Source organism: Myotis daubentonii, chromosome 8, assembly GCF_963259705.1.
Source record: "Myotis daubentonii chromosome 8, mMyoDau2.1, whole genome shotgun sequence".
NCBI lineage: Eukaryota > Metazoa > Chordata > Mammalia > Chiroptera > Vespertilionidae > Myotis > Myotis daubentonii.
The window spans coordinates 45,112,956-45,131,466 of NC_081847.1; the positions used below are offsets into that span (position 1 = coordinate 45,112,956).

The 18,511-nt window shown below is 40.5% G+C and overlaps 1 protein-coding gene and 1 non-coding gene across 2 annotated transcripts in view; both read right to left on the minus strand.

Annotated features, from left to right (window-relative positions):
- Window positions 1-18,511, minus strand: part of RNF152 (ring finger protein 152) — a 433,790-nt gene that overhangs the window by 276,483 nt on the left and 138,796 nt on the right. The window lies entirely within an intron of this gene.
- On the minus strand, window positions 6,582-6,742 carry LOC132240346 (U1 spliceosomal RNA). The gene has a single exon (XR_009454269.1). It is a non-coding gene; the product is annotated as a U1 spliceosomal RNA (small nuclear RNA).

Below are 18,511 nucleotides of genomic sequence, written 5' to 3' on the forward strand. Positions count from 1 at the left end.
CCCTAAAGCAACCACTAAAATAAAAATAAAAGTTAATAAGCTCACAAAGAAAATTATTTTTAAAAAGTTCAATTAATCTAAAAGAGGGCAGAAAAAGAAGGGGGAAATGACCAAAAAACAAAGCACAGTTAGAAAACAAATAAGAAGAAGAGTTAAACCTAGTCCTGACCCTTGTGGCTCAGTTGGTTGGAGTGTCATCCATGCACCAAAGAGGCGCAGGTTGGATTTCCAGTCAGGGAGTGTACGGGAGGCAACTGATCAATATTTCTCCCTTCTCACTCTCTCCCCCTTCCCCTCTCTAGAAAAAAATCAATAAAATCTAAAAAAAAAAGAAGAGTTAAACCTAATCATATAAATAATTCCATTAAATCTAAAGGGTCTAAATATTCAAATTAAAAGGTGGATATTATCAAATTGAATTTTTAAAAAGCAAGACTCCACTATATGCCACCTATAAGAAACACACTTCAAATGTACATTAAAAGGATGGAAAAAGGTATCAGAAGAAAGCTGAATTTGGCTGTATTTTTATCAGACAAGTAGATTTCAGAGCAAAACATATTACCAGGGATAAGGAAGGTCTTTTCACAACAATCAAGGGCTAAGTTCATCAAAAGGATATAGCAATCCTAAATATTTATGCACTTAATAGCAGAGTTTCAAATTACAGGGTGGGACAAAAGCAGGTTTATAGTTGTTTGCATGGAAAAATAATACAATAGTTAATAAAAATACAAAAATAAACTCTGTGTTTTGTGTACTCGCAACTGTAAACCCACTTTTGACCCACCCTGTACCTGAAGTAGATGGTAGAACTGCCGAGAGAAACACACAAATCCACAGTTATAGTTGGAGTTTTCAAGACAGAAATGACCAGTGGTTCAGGAGCTCTTGCCAGCCTCTGGAGAGTCAACACTTACACATTAACACCCTGTGCAGATCCAGATATAGATGGGCCTCTCAGTAGTGCAAGAGATCTGAAGGAGAAAACTTCAAGAAGGGCTGAACCAGGCACACTCAGTGTTGTTTGAAGTCTCCCATCAGGCAACTCTTCTACAGACAAGGGGAGAGGCTGAAGACCCTCTCCATGGAACCACGTGGCCAGGGAACTAAAGGTTCTCCCAGGTTGGTGATATTTCACAGCAATGCTTTAAAATTCTGTATGTGCCCTGACTGGGAATTAAACCAGTGACCTCCTGGTGCATGGGATGAGGCTCAACCAACTGTACCTCACTGGCCAGGTGGGCATAGTTTTTAGTTATTGTTATTTTTGCTTTGAACACATTTTATTTTGAAATATGTATAGATTCACAAGTGATTGCAAAGACACTACAGAGGGGTTCTATGTACCCTTTACTCAGTTTCCCCTTTGGTTTGCATCTTACATAACTACAGTATCAAAACCAGGAAATTGACATTGGCATAATGTGTGCACATAGTTGTATGAGATTTTATCACATGTGTATATGTGTATAACCATTACCATTATTATCACATGTGTATATTTATATAACCACTACTATTATCAAGGTATGGAACAATTCCATCAGGAAAAGACCTCATGCTTTCCCTTTATAGTCACATCCATTTCCTCTTTCCCATCATTCCTAACCCCTAGTACCCTTTCATTTGCTCTCAATCTCTATAATTTTGTTATTTCAAGAATGTTATATAAATGGAATCATATACTATGTGATCTTTTGAGACTGACTTTTTCTCACTCAGCATAATACCCTTGAGATCCATTCCAGTAGTTGTTGAGCATCAGTTTCCTAATGCACTATACAAATTACCAAAAAGTATGTAATTTGTGATTTAAAACATACAAATTTATTACAGAATGTAAGCTTATCCACCCACAGGCATTTGTACTTTATGTACATATGTATGTGTATAGAAATGTATCTATCCATATATGTGTTTTAATATGGGAAAAGACATGCAGGTTATGGTAATAATATAAGAATAAATTGTGTTTTGCATACTCACAACTATAAACCTACTTTTGCCTACCCCTGTATGTCACACACACACACACACACACGCGCGCGCGCGCGCTCCTCCATCCCCCCAAAATGTCCTTGTTCTATAACATTTCATCATCACCAACTGTTTCTGTTTCTCCCAACTGGAGAAGCAAAATAGGTGGGGTCTCAGAAAAGATGAGACTGAAGTGGAGATGGGTGAACAGACCAGGCAATCTCCTATATGGAGCTCTTCTCCCTGGGTTCATACTTTGTCACGGAGACTCACTGGGCAGAGGTAAACCTCTGGTAAACCATGGTCATTTGTCTCGGTGCTTTCTCAGCTCGGAACGTAGACTTGTGAAGCTACTTTCCCAAGATTTTATCTTGAGATAATGGAGGTTACATCTCAAAGCCTCACCAACAAGACTCGATTTTTCTCCCAGGAGTGAGAACCCTCGGGAAGACAGCGTTCTCTCTGCTTATTTCTACTGTTCATTCAAGTGCATGACCAGGTTAACTTAGTCCCCATTTAACCCATCAGCACCATCTATATATGGTCAGGAAGGAGAGTTCATTTTTAATATCCCACTTCTCCTAATTCATTACCCATGATAATCTATTGTGTCCCATAAACTTCTTTTTGAAGATCATAGGGCTCTGTAATCCATTTATTTTTAGCATCCAAAATTACAGAAAATTAATCAGAAGTATAAGTGGACCACTATTCCAAAGTTTGCATGGAGCTTGTTTACAAAGTAGCAGATTGGTAATGGCCTATGTGCCAGGTGGGTCAAAATGTGGAACAAATCACCCTGGTTGGTTGCTTTTCTCTGAGCTCTTCATTCTAACTTAGCTCTAGATGCCTGCTTGGCCTGCCTGCCTTCCCAGAATCTCATCAATGAATTAACAAAACTCAGCTGGCCTGAGAGCTAATTGGACCTTAAACTTTCCAGTGAGGGCGCCATTCATTCTCATCTTCTCTTCTGCATTAGGTTAGCTGAGACATTTAGGGAAATCACTCTAGGTCTTTGAACTCTCAAAGAAGTAAAAAAAGCAGTAATTTTCATTAAGCAAAAGCACTATGTTCCAGGCTAAGTGTCCATTTGTCCTTATTCTTATTCTCATCATTGAGAAACAGTATCAGATTACCCCAAAAGGGCTACAGATACGGGTGGCCACTGTGATGCCTTTTAGCTTCAAGAAGGCCCCAAGTTCATGACTATAGCTCCCTCTACATTTTTCAGTTCCCAGTTAAAAGAAAGGATAGTCATTTCTGAACCACTCAATAAAAGAAATTGAGATTCCATATTAACTAGAAATACTATATTAGTATTATCCTTTATTAGGAGTTTCCCTTGCCAGAGGAGCTGGATTAACGTGAACATAGAAAAACTCCTGACTCTGATCATGAGGAGAGGCTTTTAAATTATTCATTATGCAGTAACTAAGTGTTCTTTGGCTAAGAAAAAAGAAAAAGCCTTCTTCTAAATAAAACCCATTCGCAGAATGGACAAAAATCCCTGCATTTTTTATGCTCCCCACCTTCAGTGTTTCTACTTTATATAAGATGTCTTCATGTGCATTCTAGATGTATAAATGCATTTATGATGGTTAGAAACATCTGTCAGGAGGCTGAAAGAAAGACAATAAGAAATTAAATGACTAACTGGTTTAGCTCGGTGGATAGAGCACTGGCCTGCGGACTGAAGGGTCCTGGGTTCAATTCCAGTCAAGGGCATGTACCTTGGTTTCGGGCACATCCCAAGTAGGAGGTGTGCAGGTGGCAACTGATTGATGTTTCTCTCCCATCGATGTTTCTGACTCTTTATCCCTTTCCCTTCCTCTCTGTAAAAAAATCAATAAAATATTTTTTTTAAAAAAAGAAAGAAATTAAATGGACTGAGGGACCTGAGGAGTGATTTTGTTGTGCTCTAACCATCAGGCCTAAGAAAGAGAATGTTGCTGACTCTTATGGACTGAATGCTTATGTTCCCCTCAAATTCATAAGTTGAAACCTAATCTCTGATGTGATGGTATTTGGAGATGGGGCCTTTCGGAGGTAATTTGGGTGGGAACCTCCTGATGGGATTAGTGATTTTATAAGAGGAGACACCATAGAGCTTCCCTCTCTCTGCCACGTGAGGAGACAGTGAGAAGGCAGCTTCTGCAATTCAGGAAGAAACAGAACCCTACCGTTTCTTGCGCTTTCTGGGCTCCAGAAATGAGAGAAAACAGATCCAGTCTATGGTATTTGTTAGGGCAAACCTGAACCAACTAAGACAATGACTTATTACTGACAAGTGGCCATGATACAGGGGCACCTGTGGATATATAGCCAAGGACAGTGATGGTGAACCTATGACACGCGTGTCAGAGGTGACACGCAAACTCATTTTTTTGGTTGATTTTTCTTTGTTAAATGACATTTAAATATATAAAATAAATATCAAAAATATAAATCTTTGTTTTACTATGGTTGCAAATATCAAAAATTTCTATATGTGACACGGCACCAGAGTTAAGTTAGGGTTTTTCAAAATGCTGACACGCTGAGCTCAAAAGGTTCGCCATCACTGGCCAAGGAGGTAATTTGGGAAAGCAGGACCAATGAATCATTATATTTTCTCTTGTACACCATTCTGGCTAAAGAGTTACCTTTATTTAAGCCTTCAGGAAGAGGAGTGCAAGCCTCCATTTATTTCATGACCTTGATCACTATTCTTCTGTTTCCACAGGAGTTCCCAGCCAATTGGCCATCATGTCATGGTGCCATCGCTCACGAGAATCCCTCATGCGTTCCCTGACTGCCCTTGCAGGGGGTTCTAACCACCTTTGTTCTTTTTCAGCGCTGCCATTACAACTGTCTACAACAGTGTCTCCCTATCCCTCTGTGACTTACAAGGACCTGATTTGGAGGCCCATTTCCCATTTACTAGCAATATAACCTTGGGCAATGCGTAATGAAAATTTAAGGATATAATATGTAGAAGATAACTGCACACTATGCTTGATGAAATGCTCATTTGACATCCCAGAAGGAAGAGGACAGGTAGTGGTAATGTGTTACTGGGAGGTGGGCCTTCCTGGGGGTGGAGCAGGAACTCTGGAAGATAGTATAGGAGAGCCACATGGCACCTCCCGCCTTCTGAGTGAGATTTCAGCCTAGTCATCACGGCCGTTCCTTGTGGACACTGCAGCATCTCCAGCAGCCTGGAGCATGTCTGCCACTGCTCTTGATTAAACAGCCAAAAGAGTATATTCACAACAAGCATTTTCTAGTTTTTGCCTAAAAGCAATAATTTTTTTTTATTATTGCTACATCCCTTCCAATTGCTAGTGCTTTTAATGAACTACGATTGTAATGTTGTCCCAGGGTGATGGGGCTCTACAACTGAATAATATCCCCAGATCCTATTTCTTTTATTAAAAAACAAGTGGGACACAGACTCATCTCATGAATTTTAATGTGATCAAGATCGCTGCCCACTGGAAAAATGTGTTCTCATTGAGTTGTGAAAAAGCGTGCCTGGCCACATCAAACAAAAGGAAATCAATAGCCTTCAAAGGATTAGAGTTCCCAGAGGTTGGGTGGGACAAGGGAGGTAATACTATTTTATCAAAATAGTTTTTTTGAAAAAAATTTTTTCAAAAATATCTCCTTCTCTATATAGGACAGGTTCAGTTAAGCATTTTATTTTTCTTGTCAATGGAGTGTCAAAGTGATCTGACACTTCATTGTTGAGTGAATACTCGGTTTCAGTCTCATTACACACACTCTGCCAGCTTGCTTAATGATCAGCTAAGTATTTTCCTCAAAGACTTGGCATCTTCCTAAGTGGGAATCGGGCCAGGATATTTATTTAATCTTTATAGACTTAGTTCTCCCTCCCATCCAAGCCCTCTTCCCTCGCACTGCCACCAACCAAGTGACTCTGACATGCTTGGGTGCTCCATGCCCTTTGTCACATGCCCCTCCCAAAGGAGAAGTGGATCCCTGCCTCTTTTCTCTGTCCTCCCATCTTAGCATCAAGAAGAGATCCATGCAATTTACCTTGATTAGGGCCAAGGTAAAAAAAACAGCCAAGGTCAAAGTGAATTAGCAAATGCTCCCCATGTGATACAGGTAATACCAGGATACAGAAAACTGAGCAGGCACTTGCCCAGGACACAAGGTGAGGTACTTACACTGGGTTTATTGATGAGCACATCTCACCTTTGAATGGATACCAACCAGTAGCATTAGAGTGTGCAGAATCTTAATGTTATATGCCATGCAAGTGGGATGCTTCATTAGCCTTGGCCTGTGACCTTGGGTGAGAAGCAAGTCAGAGAGGAGAGGACTATACGCACTTGCTCAATCAGGTATTGGTTAAGCACTGCCAGGTGCCAGCTAGATGCTGCCAGATTTTCTAGAATAAAACCAAGTCACGGCCTCTACAAGGACAGGCTTTTGTGTACAAGACAATATTTATGTTCATTCCTCTTGACCACTAGACAGTAAGGCACAAATTACTAAAAGTTTTATTGGTCAAGTGACTGAACCCAGGATGACAGGCAGGAACTCCTTGCAGCCATTGATATGGTCTTTCTTTTCTCCCTTCCACCCCCTTCCCTCAGAGGAGAGCACAAATGTATCCCCCACAACCACAGATTATGCAGTCAAGTTTCCCACATTTGGGGAGTCGCAGGGGTCAGCACATCCAAGGGCAATGGATAAGCCTCGCTCTAGGAAAACCATCTTCATAATCATGGCTTCTCCCTGGCCAGGTAAGTATGATGAAGTCTTTCTTTATTAGACATTTTTAGCTAATTATTAGCATCAAATTAGCCAATTCTCTGACACCCTACAAAAACATTTCCAACTAGCATCCTGCTCATAGAGAAAGGAAATAGTTTGAAAACCCAGTCAGGGATATGCAAACAGGAATGACAAGAAATGCATGGAGTTCTGGGTACTACTATGGCAGGTTTTATGGACTGGAATTCCCAAACCACTCCCAACCCAATCCCCCACTTTCCTCTACTGTAGAGACTAGAAAGACACAATATTTTATTTCCTAGGCTCAATTGTGGCTAAAAGTGGTTATGCAACACAGTAGTAGCCAATAAATAAAAGAGAAACTGGGCAGAGTTTTCAGCGAAGGCTTTTAAAGGGACAGATTCAGCTAGTACAGCTCCTTATCCCATTGTCCTCCAGCCTTCTTCCTCACCCCTTCCCTTTCCTAAAACAGGTATGATACTCGGGGTTCAGCAGCCCTCTGGAGACCACAAAAATGAAAGCCACTTGCTAAGGATAGAGAGGAGGAAGATAAACGGACTGGGCCCTTGATGACATTTGGAATTGCTTTTACTTGTCCCTCATCATCTACTCCCTGAGATTTTGTTGCATGTAGCAGATAAACCCCTTACTTAAGTAATCCTGTCAGTTACTTGCAGCTAAGTGCAATCCTAATGGATAAAGACATTTAGTGGCATGTGGCAAATAAACCCCTTACTTGAGTAAGTCCTGTCAGTTAGGTGTTCGGTTACTTGCAGCTAAATGCAATCCTAATAGGTACACTTGACTCTGAGCAGTCAATTATGCTAGCTCAGCTCTGTTCTTCTGCCATTTATTCTACTGACTGGTGCTTGTGATGTTACTACTGCTGTGATATTAGACCAAAAAAAAAAGGCTGTCTTTTGGCAAACTTCCTGAAAATAGTGAATCGCAATGATTATTCCAACTTAGTTTGCTCTTAAATTCTAAAACCTCCATTGTTACCATTTCTTAACTTGCTGAGATAGAGTTTGTGATTTTTCTGGGTTTATTTTAAACCTCCTTTTCTTCTTAATACTCCACATCACTTTTATAAAGAAAGCTTTTACAGTTTCCCCTGGAGACAGGCATAGGGGCCAATTCCATCTCCTCTTTCAATTACAAAGCTTGGGTATATTTAAAGACTACCTTCTACACGGAACTCTTTCCATAGGCAAGAGTTTTCATTCGGAAGTCTTATAATGCACTCCACAACTTAGTTGAAGGACAACAGCTCCTGCTAAGGGCCCATAAATATTTGATGGTCCAATCTTAACTTTTCCTAAAGATAAAACCACTTTGTACGGTATCAAATGGTCCCTGAGGACTCTTCTGTTAGAATTGTTGGCTCTAGTCACTTTACTTATCATTTGTGGCATCCCACCTTCCCTTGAGGACCCCAACATCAATCAATAAGAAGCAATTTGTCAAACGTACACCATGCAGCTTATTTGTAATTATCTTGAAACCAGTGTCCATATGCTATGCGTGTGGAAATGACTGAGAAACACCATGGCTTAAGGCTGTAATGTCACCTCAGAGAGAAGGTAGACGTTGCCCTGTGCTGCCCCCACCTCTCTAGAAATCACATCAGCAAACAGAAAGAGTAATAATAGCTAACAGGTACATCATACTACCATATGCCAGGCTGTTTTGAGCACTTTAAATATAATAACTAATGTAAGGTAGGTACTATTATTATCCTTGTTATACAAATGAAGAAACTGAGATACAGAAAAGCACAGATACTAAAGGATAGAGCTGAAATCTGAAAGCAGGCAGAGAGTTCCAACATGCAAGTTTATATTTTACTGCCTGTGGTGGACAGATTCTAAGATGGGCCCCCATAGTCCTTGCCTTCTGGTGTTCATGTCCTTGTGTAACCCGTTCCCCATGAATGTGGACTGGTCCTATGACTTGATTTAACCGCTAGAACATGGCAAAGGTGACAGAATGTTGCTTCCAGGATTGTATCACATTTGGAACTGAGAATAGCTCTGGCCAACTACCAGCAAGGAATAGAGGCCCTCAGTCCAACAACCCTCCAGGAACTGAATTCTGCTGACACTACTTGAGAAAACTACTGGAAGAGAGCAGGTCAGTAAAGAGATATACTTCATGTCCTTTTGAAACAACTTGCAACATCTTAAATAGTTTCTAAAAGATTTACTTTTAAGAATTATATGATTGTTGCTGTCTTGCAATATTATGTACAATCAGTGAGCATTTGGGATCTAAGATGTAAGAAAAAACTGACAACCCCGGATAAGGGAGAAGCTTAGGAATAAGTAACCCAGACCCAGAAAGGTGTTGGCTGGGGTAGAAGCAAGCATCTGAAAGAAGAACATCAGGGTGGAAGTGTGGGGTTAATGGGTCAGGCAGGCTGGATGAATGAAGTCACTGGTTCAGCATCTAGGGAGAAAGTCATTGGCTGGGGACAGGAAGACAGAGTATGCAACAAAGGAACAAACTGATCAGAATCACTGAATAATAAGCCCCATACACCAGCAGAAGCAAAGGCCTTGATGACTACAAGCTCCCCTTGGCCTCGCCTTAGTCCATGGAATGCACTTCAGGCCATATCAGGGAATGGTCCTCAAGTAAGGCTGGCTGAGAGTCTGATGGGAAAGAGGAATGAGAGCCCCTTACTGGAGAAGAGGTGATGGGACAGAAAGAAAGAGGGCTATTAATATTTTGCCCACTGGCTCTGCTGTATCGCATGTGATTCACATGATGATCTTTATGGGCAGTTCTTCCCCAGAAAACATAGGATAGGAGTGGAAGAACCAATCATAGATTCCGAGTGCTGGAATGGATCTGGAGGTCATCTCAGCACATCATCGCAGTTGACAGACTATGAGAAAACTGAAACCTACAGAGGTTGGTAACACGCCCAAGCTCACAAAGCTAGTTAGTGGCAGTCTCAGCCAGGAAAGCCTTCCTCGATGCCGCCCTTGCCTATTAATCAATGGGGATTTGAGAGCCTGAGCACTCAGCTCTCTGCACACAAGTGACACTGTGTCGTTAAGTGCTAAATTGCATGGACAGGCTGTAGTGCTGGAGGACTTCAGAAGATAAATGAAAGAGTGCTGGGGTAATTAGAGAAGACTCGGGGAGAAGCCTCAACGCAAGCCGGGCCATGAAGAATGACGAGCAGCCATGTATTTTTCTAAGCAAGTCTACATTTAAATCAGAATCTCTAACCTCCTCCTCATCAAGACAAGGACCTTCAGCACTTTAGCTTCTACCCAAACTCCCCCCACTTCTCACATCCATATGTTTGGCTTTTACAGTATGTACATGTTTTAAAATACAGGAAAAATTACCTTATTATTTCGACAGTCAATCCAATGTGTTTTAACAATGGAGTCAGCATTGCTTCTTCCTGAGGCACATAACATTCAGGGATTCTTTCAGGCAGGGTCTCTGAGAGTTAACACTCCCAGCCCTGTGTGTCTGCCAGGGTCTATTTTCCCCTCACCCCTGCGTGATGCTTTACCTGGGGAAGGACTCCTAGCATTTATTCATTTATTCTTAGACCTGAATAGGCTGCCGTAGATCTCATGGCTACTCTTTTGTGGGGAGTGGGTCTTTTCTTGCTGCCTGCCTGAAAGATTTTTCTCTTTGTTCTCTATGTTCGGCAGTTTTATTATAACTATTATATCTTCACTTGGCTTGTTCCTCACTTCATTCAGGTCTCTGCCACCTCTTCAGAAAGACTTTCTTCAACCCTTCTCTAAAACAGTTCCTCTGAAAGTATTTTACTCTGATTTACTTGCCCTTCAAAGCAGTTATATACACATGAATTTATATACATATATAATGTGTGCATGTATTATGTTGCATATGTGCTCCCCCACTGAATACCCCTAGAACAGTGTCTGACAGTAAATTCCTTAATAAGTAGCTGCTGATAAATTATTGATTATACCTAGATGTGGGGTTGGTGGTTGTTAAATTTATCCTGCTCAGCACTTGGTATTGAAGCTCTTTCAACCTTAACATCCTCATTCTGGAAACATTGGCTATTTCCTATGTTAAATGGTTTAGTCAGGATTCTCCAAAGGAACAGAACCAATAGGATATATATACCTGTATGTGTGTGTATATATATATATATATATATATATATATATATATATATATATATATATATATATATGGAGAGAGAGAGAGAGAGAGAGAGAGAGAGAGAGAGAGAGAGAGAGAGAGAGAGATTGATTTCAAGGAATTGGATCATGCAATTGTGGAGGCATAATTAAGTCCAAAATCTGCAGGATAGGTCAGCAGCCTGGAGACCCAGGGAAGAGTTAGCATCCAAGTCCAAAGGTGCAGTGAAAGCAGAATTCCCTCCTCTTTAGGGACCTCAGTCTTTTTCTATGAAGGTCTTTAACTGATTGGATGAGGCCCACCCACATTATGGAGGGTAATTTGTTTTACTCAAAAATCTACTGACTTAAGTGTTAATCTCATCTAAAATATACCTCCACAGAAACATATAGAATAACATTTCACTACTCTCTGGGCCGCAGGGCCTAAGTAAGTTGACACATAACCATGACCATCACAGACTCCCACCTTGGTAAAATTCTTTGTGCCACTCAGCCTAACTTCCATTTTGCGTGGTTGTTTCTATGTGCACCCCAAGCTGCTCACTTCCTCTCGGTTCTCCAGTAGAGTTATTTAATGACCAATTATCTGCTCTATGCAGGAATCCCAGTGCCCCACCAAGGGCAGGACAGGCCCTGCAGACTTTCCCAAGCAGCCCCTGATGTCCCTTGCCCACCACCGTATCTGGTCATGAGCTCTGATGACTTCAAAGTCCCCTCTCATCACCATGAGTTTACTCTATTCAGGTTCACAGAGGTTTTCCTTGTTTTTGAGTGGGGTTGTGTAATTTTAAAAAGTTAAAGCAGGATTTCACCTTATACTGTTGGAGGAGAAGGTGGGAAACTGTGTACGTGCTCACTCTGACAACTGACTGGGAGAAGGTGGGATCAAGTAGGAAAGATGGGAAGCCATCCCGGGAAAGCAAAGCTGGGCACAGAGAGGAGCATGCATGTCATGTGAAGAAGAAAGCTAAGAGCCCTTCTTGAACATTCTAATATTTGGGCACCCACTAGGTGCTGGGGGGCTGTGCAGGATGCTGGAGACAGTGATGCACACAACATATGCATTCACATTCTTGTAAGCCTCACAACTAGTTTAGGGCAAGCACCTCGGGCAGAGTGGGAAGTGGGGTTTGATAATGCAGGGTCATATCTAAAAGCATCTTGGGTTCAGTGGTTGAGCATTGACCTATGAACCAGGATGTCACAGTTCGATTCCTGGTCAGGGCACATGCCTGGGTTGTGGTCTCAATCCCCAGTGTGGGGCATGCAGGAGGCAGGCCATCAATGATTCACTCTCATCATTGATGTTGCTATCTCTCTCTCCCTCTCCTTTCCTCTCTGAAATTAATAAAATATATTTTTAAAAGAAAATAAATAAATAATAAAAATCACCTTGGGAGGATAATAAGGGGTCTGACCTGTGTTCCTAAAACACAAAGCTGCAGTTTTGGGGGCCTGGGGATTACATGCTGGAAGCTATGTTTAAGCAAGCAGATTTGACAGAGGAAAGCTAGGCGCAGGGCATCAGCCAACAGTAGATGATGAACCTCCTGGTTTGCCTTGGACAGTACAGATTTATGTCTCTTGTTCCGGTGTAATTATTTATAGCGCCCTTTTCACTTTCAGAGTGTCCTCTTTGGGTGATAAATCACCGAGTCGCCTAGCTAGAAGCCCGAGAGCGTGAGCTTCTTGAGGGTAGGGCTGGTGGTCTCTTTGCCTCTGTGCCTTGAGCACATGGTGCCCAACACGTCACAGATATTTCACTGGCTGTCAAAAATATTAATGACTCTAACACAAGAATCACAAACAGCAGTTATTAAGGTAGCAAGAGATTGAAGGTAATGTAGTTTCTATGAAACCAGAGCTTCAAGAAGGAGGCTGTGGGGTAACAGAACCTAGTGTTCCAGGGACAGCAAGAAGTCTAAAAGAAATAAACTGAACACAGACTTCTTGGAGATACAGCAACCCCAGGTCTGGGGCTGGGAAAGCACAAACCTGCATGAAACATCTTGGGCCCGAAAGTAAGAAAATGCTGAAAATCTAAATATGCCTACATCAAAAGCACACCAAAGTTGGCTAAATGGGGCTCCCACTGGCCACGTTTGTACTGATTTGAGCATCAAAAAGAATAATGATGGCTACGGGTTATAAAGCAGAAGAAAAGAAAAGAAATCCTGAGCCCACACTTGTGTTGAACAAAAACTAAGCAGGAGAAGCTGTTTTTACACAAAAACACCAGCCAATAAACATAGAAGGAATGAGAAAATTGCTACTTTGCATCCATCAGTACAATAATTGGTCGAGGTAAGGGTAATCGATGCATGCTAAAACCACCAAGTGAAGAGTTGTTGGACACAGGCTGTTCATTCACATGGTCTCAAAATAATACTTAATTACGAATGGAAATAAGATATGTTTACAAAGGAGAAATTTGGCAGACAGCATGGTTACCAAATGAATAATGGGACAAAATTGACATGTACCTCCAGATGTGATGCAAGTGGAAATACACATCACTTATGTAGAATTCTTGCCAAAACAGAAGACAAAACAATATTTAACCTGAATCTAAACATGAGAAGACAATCAGAGCATTCCAGAATGAGGGACAGTCTATAAGACAACTGGCCTTGAACACTTCAAAACTGCCAGCTATCATGCAATTCCACAGAAGAAGGATGGACATTCTAGAATCTAGATTAACGGAGAGCAGAGAAACAAAACAATGCAAAATGATGCACAAAATGTATTTGGATCCTGGATTTACAAACAACAGCAAAACTTCAAAAGCTATTTTGGGCAACAATTTAGGGTTTCAATATGGGCTGTTTATTAAATAATGATCTCATTGAATCAATGTTAAATTCCTCGAATGATTTTTTTTTAGGAAATACATGCTTAACCATGTAAACTGGAATGTTTAGAGTGAAACATTTAGGTGAAATATGATGAATACAACCTTTTTTTCCAAATTTCTCTGCTAAAACACACGCTCATGCAAACACACACACACACACACACACACACACACACACACAGAAGGGATCAAATGTGGTAAAATATTAGTAATTTGGTGAAATAAGGTAAAGAATATATGGGTATTCTTTGCATTGTTCTTTCAACTTTCCTATGGATTGGAAACTTTTCAAAATAAAAAAGGAGAGGAGTTAAAAAAACAAACAAACAGGAAAAGAACAAAAAGCCTGCAGGAAAGGTCATATTGTGACATTGAAGGGAGGCACCTGCCAAGCTTCGGGGTGATGGGAGGGAGTTGATTTGCAGTGCCAGGAAGAAATCCATTGCCACGGGTCAAGGAGGCAATAGAGAGAAAAGAGCTAAAAGTCAAGAGTACCAATAAAATAAGGTTGAAGAAATTAGTCAGAAACCAAAGGAGAAAACAGGATCAAATGAAAGCTTTCGGCAATGCTTTTAAAAACAGGAGAGTTGTGGGGTGGTTTAGAGGCACCGAGTAGAAATGAAGAGGCTGATGAAGCTGGCAGGACAAGCTGGTGGGTCTGGTTCTCGCGCGATTTCAAGGCGCGTCCCAGACTCTGACAGGAGGAAGATTTTCGTGTACATTTTACTAATTTTCTTTCATATCTGACACTTCTAGTATAGAGAAAGGACAAGTAGCAATATTAAAATATTTCCTCTAATTAATTCCCTTTTAATGTGCATGAATTTCATGCACTGGGACACTAGTTTATTAATAATTCCCTGAGAGGCCACTTACACAGGAGAGTCAAGAGAGTACCTGACACTGGTTCTCTAAGCCCCTCTTTAGCTCACCTAGTCATCTTTCCAAGGCAGCCACAAGTCCCAGCCACACGCTTTCAGCACTTTATTGCCATTTTTTCTGTTCTACAACAGTGAAGCATGATGGAAAGTTGGAAGCATAGGGCATGAAGGCAGGTTGAAAATGGAGGCAAGCACATCTCTGAGGGGAGAATTTGTAGTTTCACACATATCTCTGAGAACTAAAGGCCTATTGTTGTATGTTTTAGAGGCTTCTGGTGACATAACAGATCCTATGAAAATATTTATCTTAAAAAATATCTTATTTAAATATTTAAGAAATCACTTACCAGAAGTCATATATGGAATGGTATATTCACATAGTTTAAAATGTCAAATAGTGCCAATAAGCTTGTGATAAAACACACACACACACACACCAAAGCAACACTCCCCTTTCCCTTTAATTTCCATCATTTCTCAGATATGTTGTATATTTACAGCCAGAGTTCTAAATAATAGGCTTATACTAATACTTCTTGCTTAATTTTACATATGATCTATTCATTTCCTTCAACTGAATATAAACATTTAATGATCTTCTCACCACCACCATGTACTCCACAAACACACACACCAAATCCACATCTCCTTTTCTCATCCTCCCAATAGTTCTATCCCAATTTCTGATTAAATTAATACTCATTGTTTACATTTTTACTTATTACATTTGCCTCTAGAAAGAAATCTGTTGCTTGTCCTATAGATAACTTTTTTAACCTTGCTATATGGATATACCAAAAATTAGCTATTTATTTCAAGACAAATCAAACAGAACCATCTTTGTCTGTTTACCTTTCTTGTTCTTAATCACTACACTCTACCAACAAAAAATTACTTGAAAATCTCTTGCCTTCTATTCACTTATGTGGTTGGAGCTTCCATATAATTCTAAAAGGTATATAGGAAGTTTATTTCAATTCTCTTTTTATAGAGAGTAGCATTAGCATGGGGATGAGGATTTATAATAAAAACTAGTCCAAGAAAATATAGAACTTTTGAAAGTGAGCATTTATGTTCCAAAGCCGTGAAAGTGTGGCTATTAGTGTGATTTACCACCCTCATCTGGTCTTGGGAGCCTGGAGAATGTGGGGATGGAATTGCTTTGAGAGTTAAAAACTCTACCTTGAGCTAGTGCTGTGCTTGGAGTTAGCTCTGCCTCTTCATTCTCACAAGGGTGATGGCATTCAGAAGGAGCATGAATATGATTGGTACATTAGGCCACTTACTACTTGGGGTGGCGAAGGTATTGAAGGTGTTCAGCAAAATAAGTGTGTATCCCACTGAAGTTCTCTTTAACAAATGAGTTCTGCAGGGGGAATGCGGCTTTACAGCAAGGTTCACTTTGAGAGCAGGGACAGAGCCTGAGAGAGACATAAAACGCAGCCACAAAAGCCATGACAAGAAGCAGCTGCTTTTCAGCGTGGTTCCAGGAAGCCTTTCCAGATTCCTCAGGTAGGGAAAACATTGTGTTTCAATGGAAAACCAGATTTGTTTATAGCACACCCCTCGCCGTGATCTGATTCTGGTGGTATGGAAACAATTTCACCATGTGTAACGTGTAACCGAGGGCAGTGCAAGATAATTCTTGTCTATCGACATGCAAATGAATTCTTTCAGGTGGGAAGACAGCCCTCCCCACTGTGGAAAACCAATTTCACCTCCATTTGCATTCATTTCAACATTCCTCTTCTCTTTTTATTTTACTCTTTATCTTATTCCTTACTGATTATAACATCTGCCTGGTTTTCTCATTATGAGTAAAATAAAACCTTTAGCATGCACTTATATTTATATCCTTTTGAGGATATATCCTTTTTATATGCTTTGAATTTATTTTATGATGACGATTTCACCAGGGAGGCCCTGCCTCTGGAATGGCCCTTTCCTCCTTGACCCAGCTCTGACCCGGGCTCTGCAGAGTACAGCTTTACGTTATGGCTCTTGATTCAGGAGCAGATAATGTTCACCCTCCCCAAGCTTGAGGGTCTCCATGCCACACCCACAGGTTGACAAATGATTTCCCTTTGGCATTCTATCCAAAAGCTGAGGTGTCAATTGGCATAACATTTTAATCAGATTTATTAAAGTACTAAAGTACAATTCATATACAATAAAATTCATCATTTTAAGTGTGCTGTTTGATGAGTTTTGATAAATGTGTATAGTTGCCTACCATCTCCACAATTAAATATATAACATTTCTGTCTCCGAAAAGTTCCTCTTTGCAGTCAGTCCCATTCCCCTACTGCAGTCCCCAGCAGTCGCTGATCTGTTTTCTTCAACCATTAGGTTTGCCTTTTCTAGAACTTCATATAAATAAGATCCTACAACATTTAGTCTTTTGGCTTCTTTCACTTTTGAGACTCATCCATGTTGTTTTAGATATTTGTACTTCATTCATTTTTTTTTGCTGAGTGATATTCCATTGTATGGACTGACCACCATGCATTTATCCATTCATCAGTTGATGGAGATTTGGATTATTTCCAGTTTGGGATTATTATGAATAATAATGAGTAAGATTACTGGGTCATATAGTATGTAAGTGTCTGTCTGAAAGAATTCCAAACTTTTCCAAGGTGGCTCCATCATTTTACATTCCCTTCAACTGTGCATGTGAGTTCTAGTAGCTCCAAACCCTCACCAATACCTGGCATTGTCAATCTTTTTAATTCCAGCTTTTCTAATGAGTGTATAGTTTTATTTCATTGTATTTTTAACTTGCATTTCCTTAATGATCAATAATGTTGGGCATCTTTTCATGTATTTATTTGCCATCTGTACATCTTCTAGGGTGAAGTTTCTATTGAAATTTTCTGCCCATATTTTAATCAGACTGTTTTTCTTCATATTATTGAGTTTTAAACGTGCTTTATATATTCTGCATACAAGTCCTTTATGAGACTTATGTTTTGCAAATATCTTCTTCCAGTCTGTGGCCTGAGAAAGCCAGTACATTTTGACAAATGAGAATCTTCTAATTCAGAATCCCTGGAGCTGAAAACCTGCACGCCAGGTCTGTTGACAGTCTGCAGAGGAGGCCAGCCTTCGAAGGGGAGGGAAAGGAACAACAGGAAGTTCTAAAAATTTGGCCTCAAAAGAAGCTGCTCTCTGTTTTCACCTCCATCTCTTGATTTCCTTGTGTTTTATTTATTCCAATTATTTTCTTTCCTATGTTACTGCTTCCTGTAGCTATTGAAGTGTCTGTCTCTTTCTTTCCTGATACAAATGAACATCTTAGCTTTTGTACTTCATAGTGAACCCAAAGTATAGTCTCAAAAGCAATGGAACTGCTCACATGGAAATTGTTCCTGATTGGTCCCAACTCAACCTCTGGATGTCACCTCATTATCTCTAACTCCGTCTAGGGACCAGCCTCTGACTTCTTCAGTCTTTGGGGGAGATAAGGAGAAAGTTTCCCTCTAAAGGAAGCACTATATTATCCACTGCTTACCAAAACCCTAACTCTACAGTAAAGAATTTCTGTTGCAAACACAAGGAAGGTCCCGTGTCACGTGGAGCTGAGCATCATGGAGAGACCACAGGTTGGCGCATTTCAGCTTTCATCACATCTATCTCTTCTCAAATATCTAGAAGCGAGAAAACGTGGATGGTTTTCTGGTAGCCCGCTATGGCTGAGAAGCTGGGTGCCTACGTAGGCAAAGAAGCACTTAATTTTCGGGCATCCAGTTCCACTTAGGGAAGGTGAAGCAGCCCCAGAGATCCAGGTACAACACTGAACCCACAATCAACAATAATGGATTGTCCACTTAAAATCTGTTAGGAGGACAGGCCTCATGTTAAATGTTGTTACCACAATAAAAATTATTCTTTGTTAA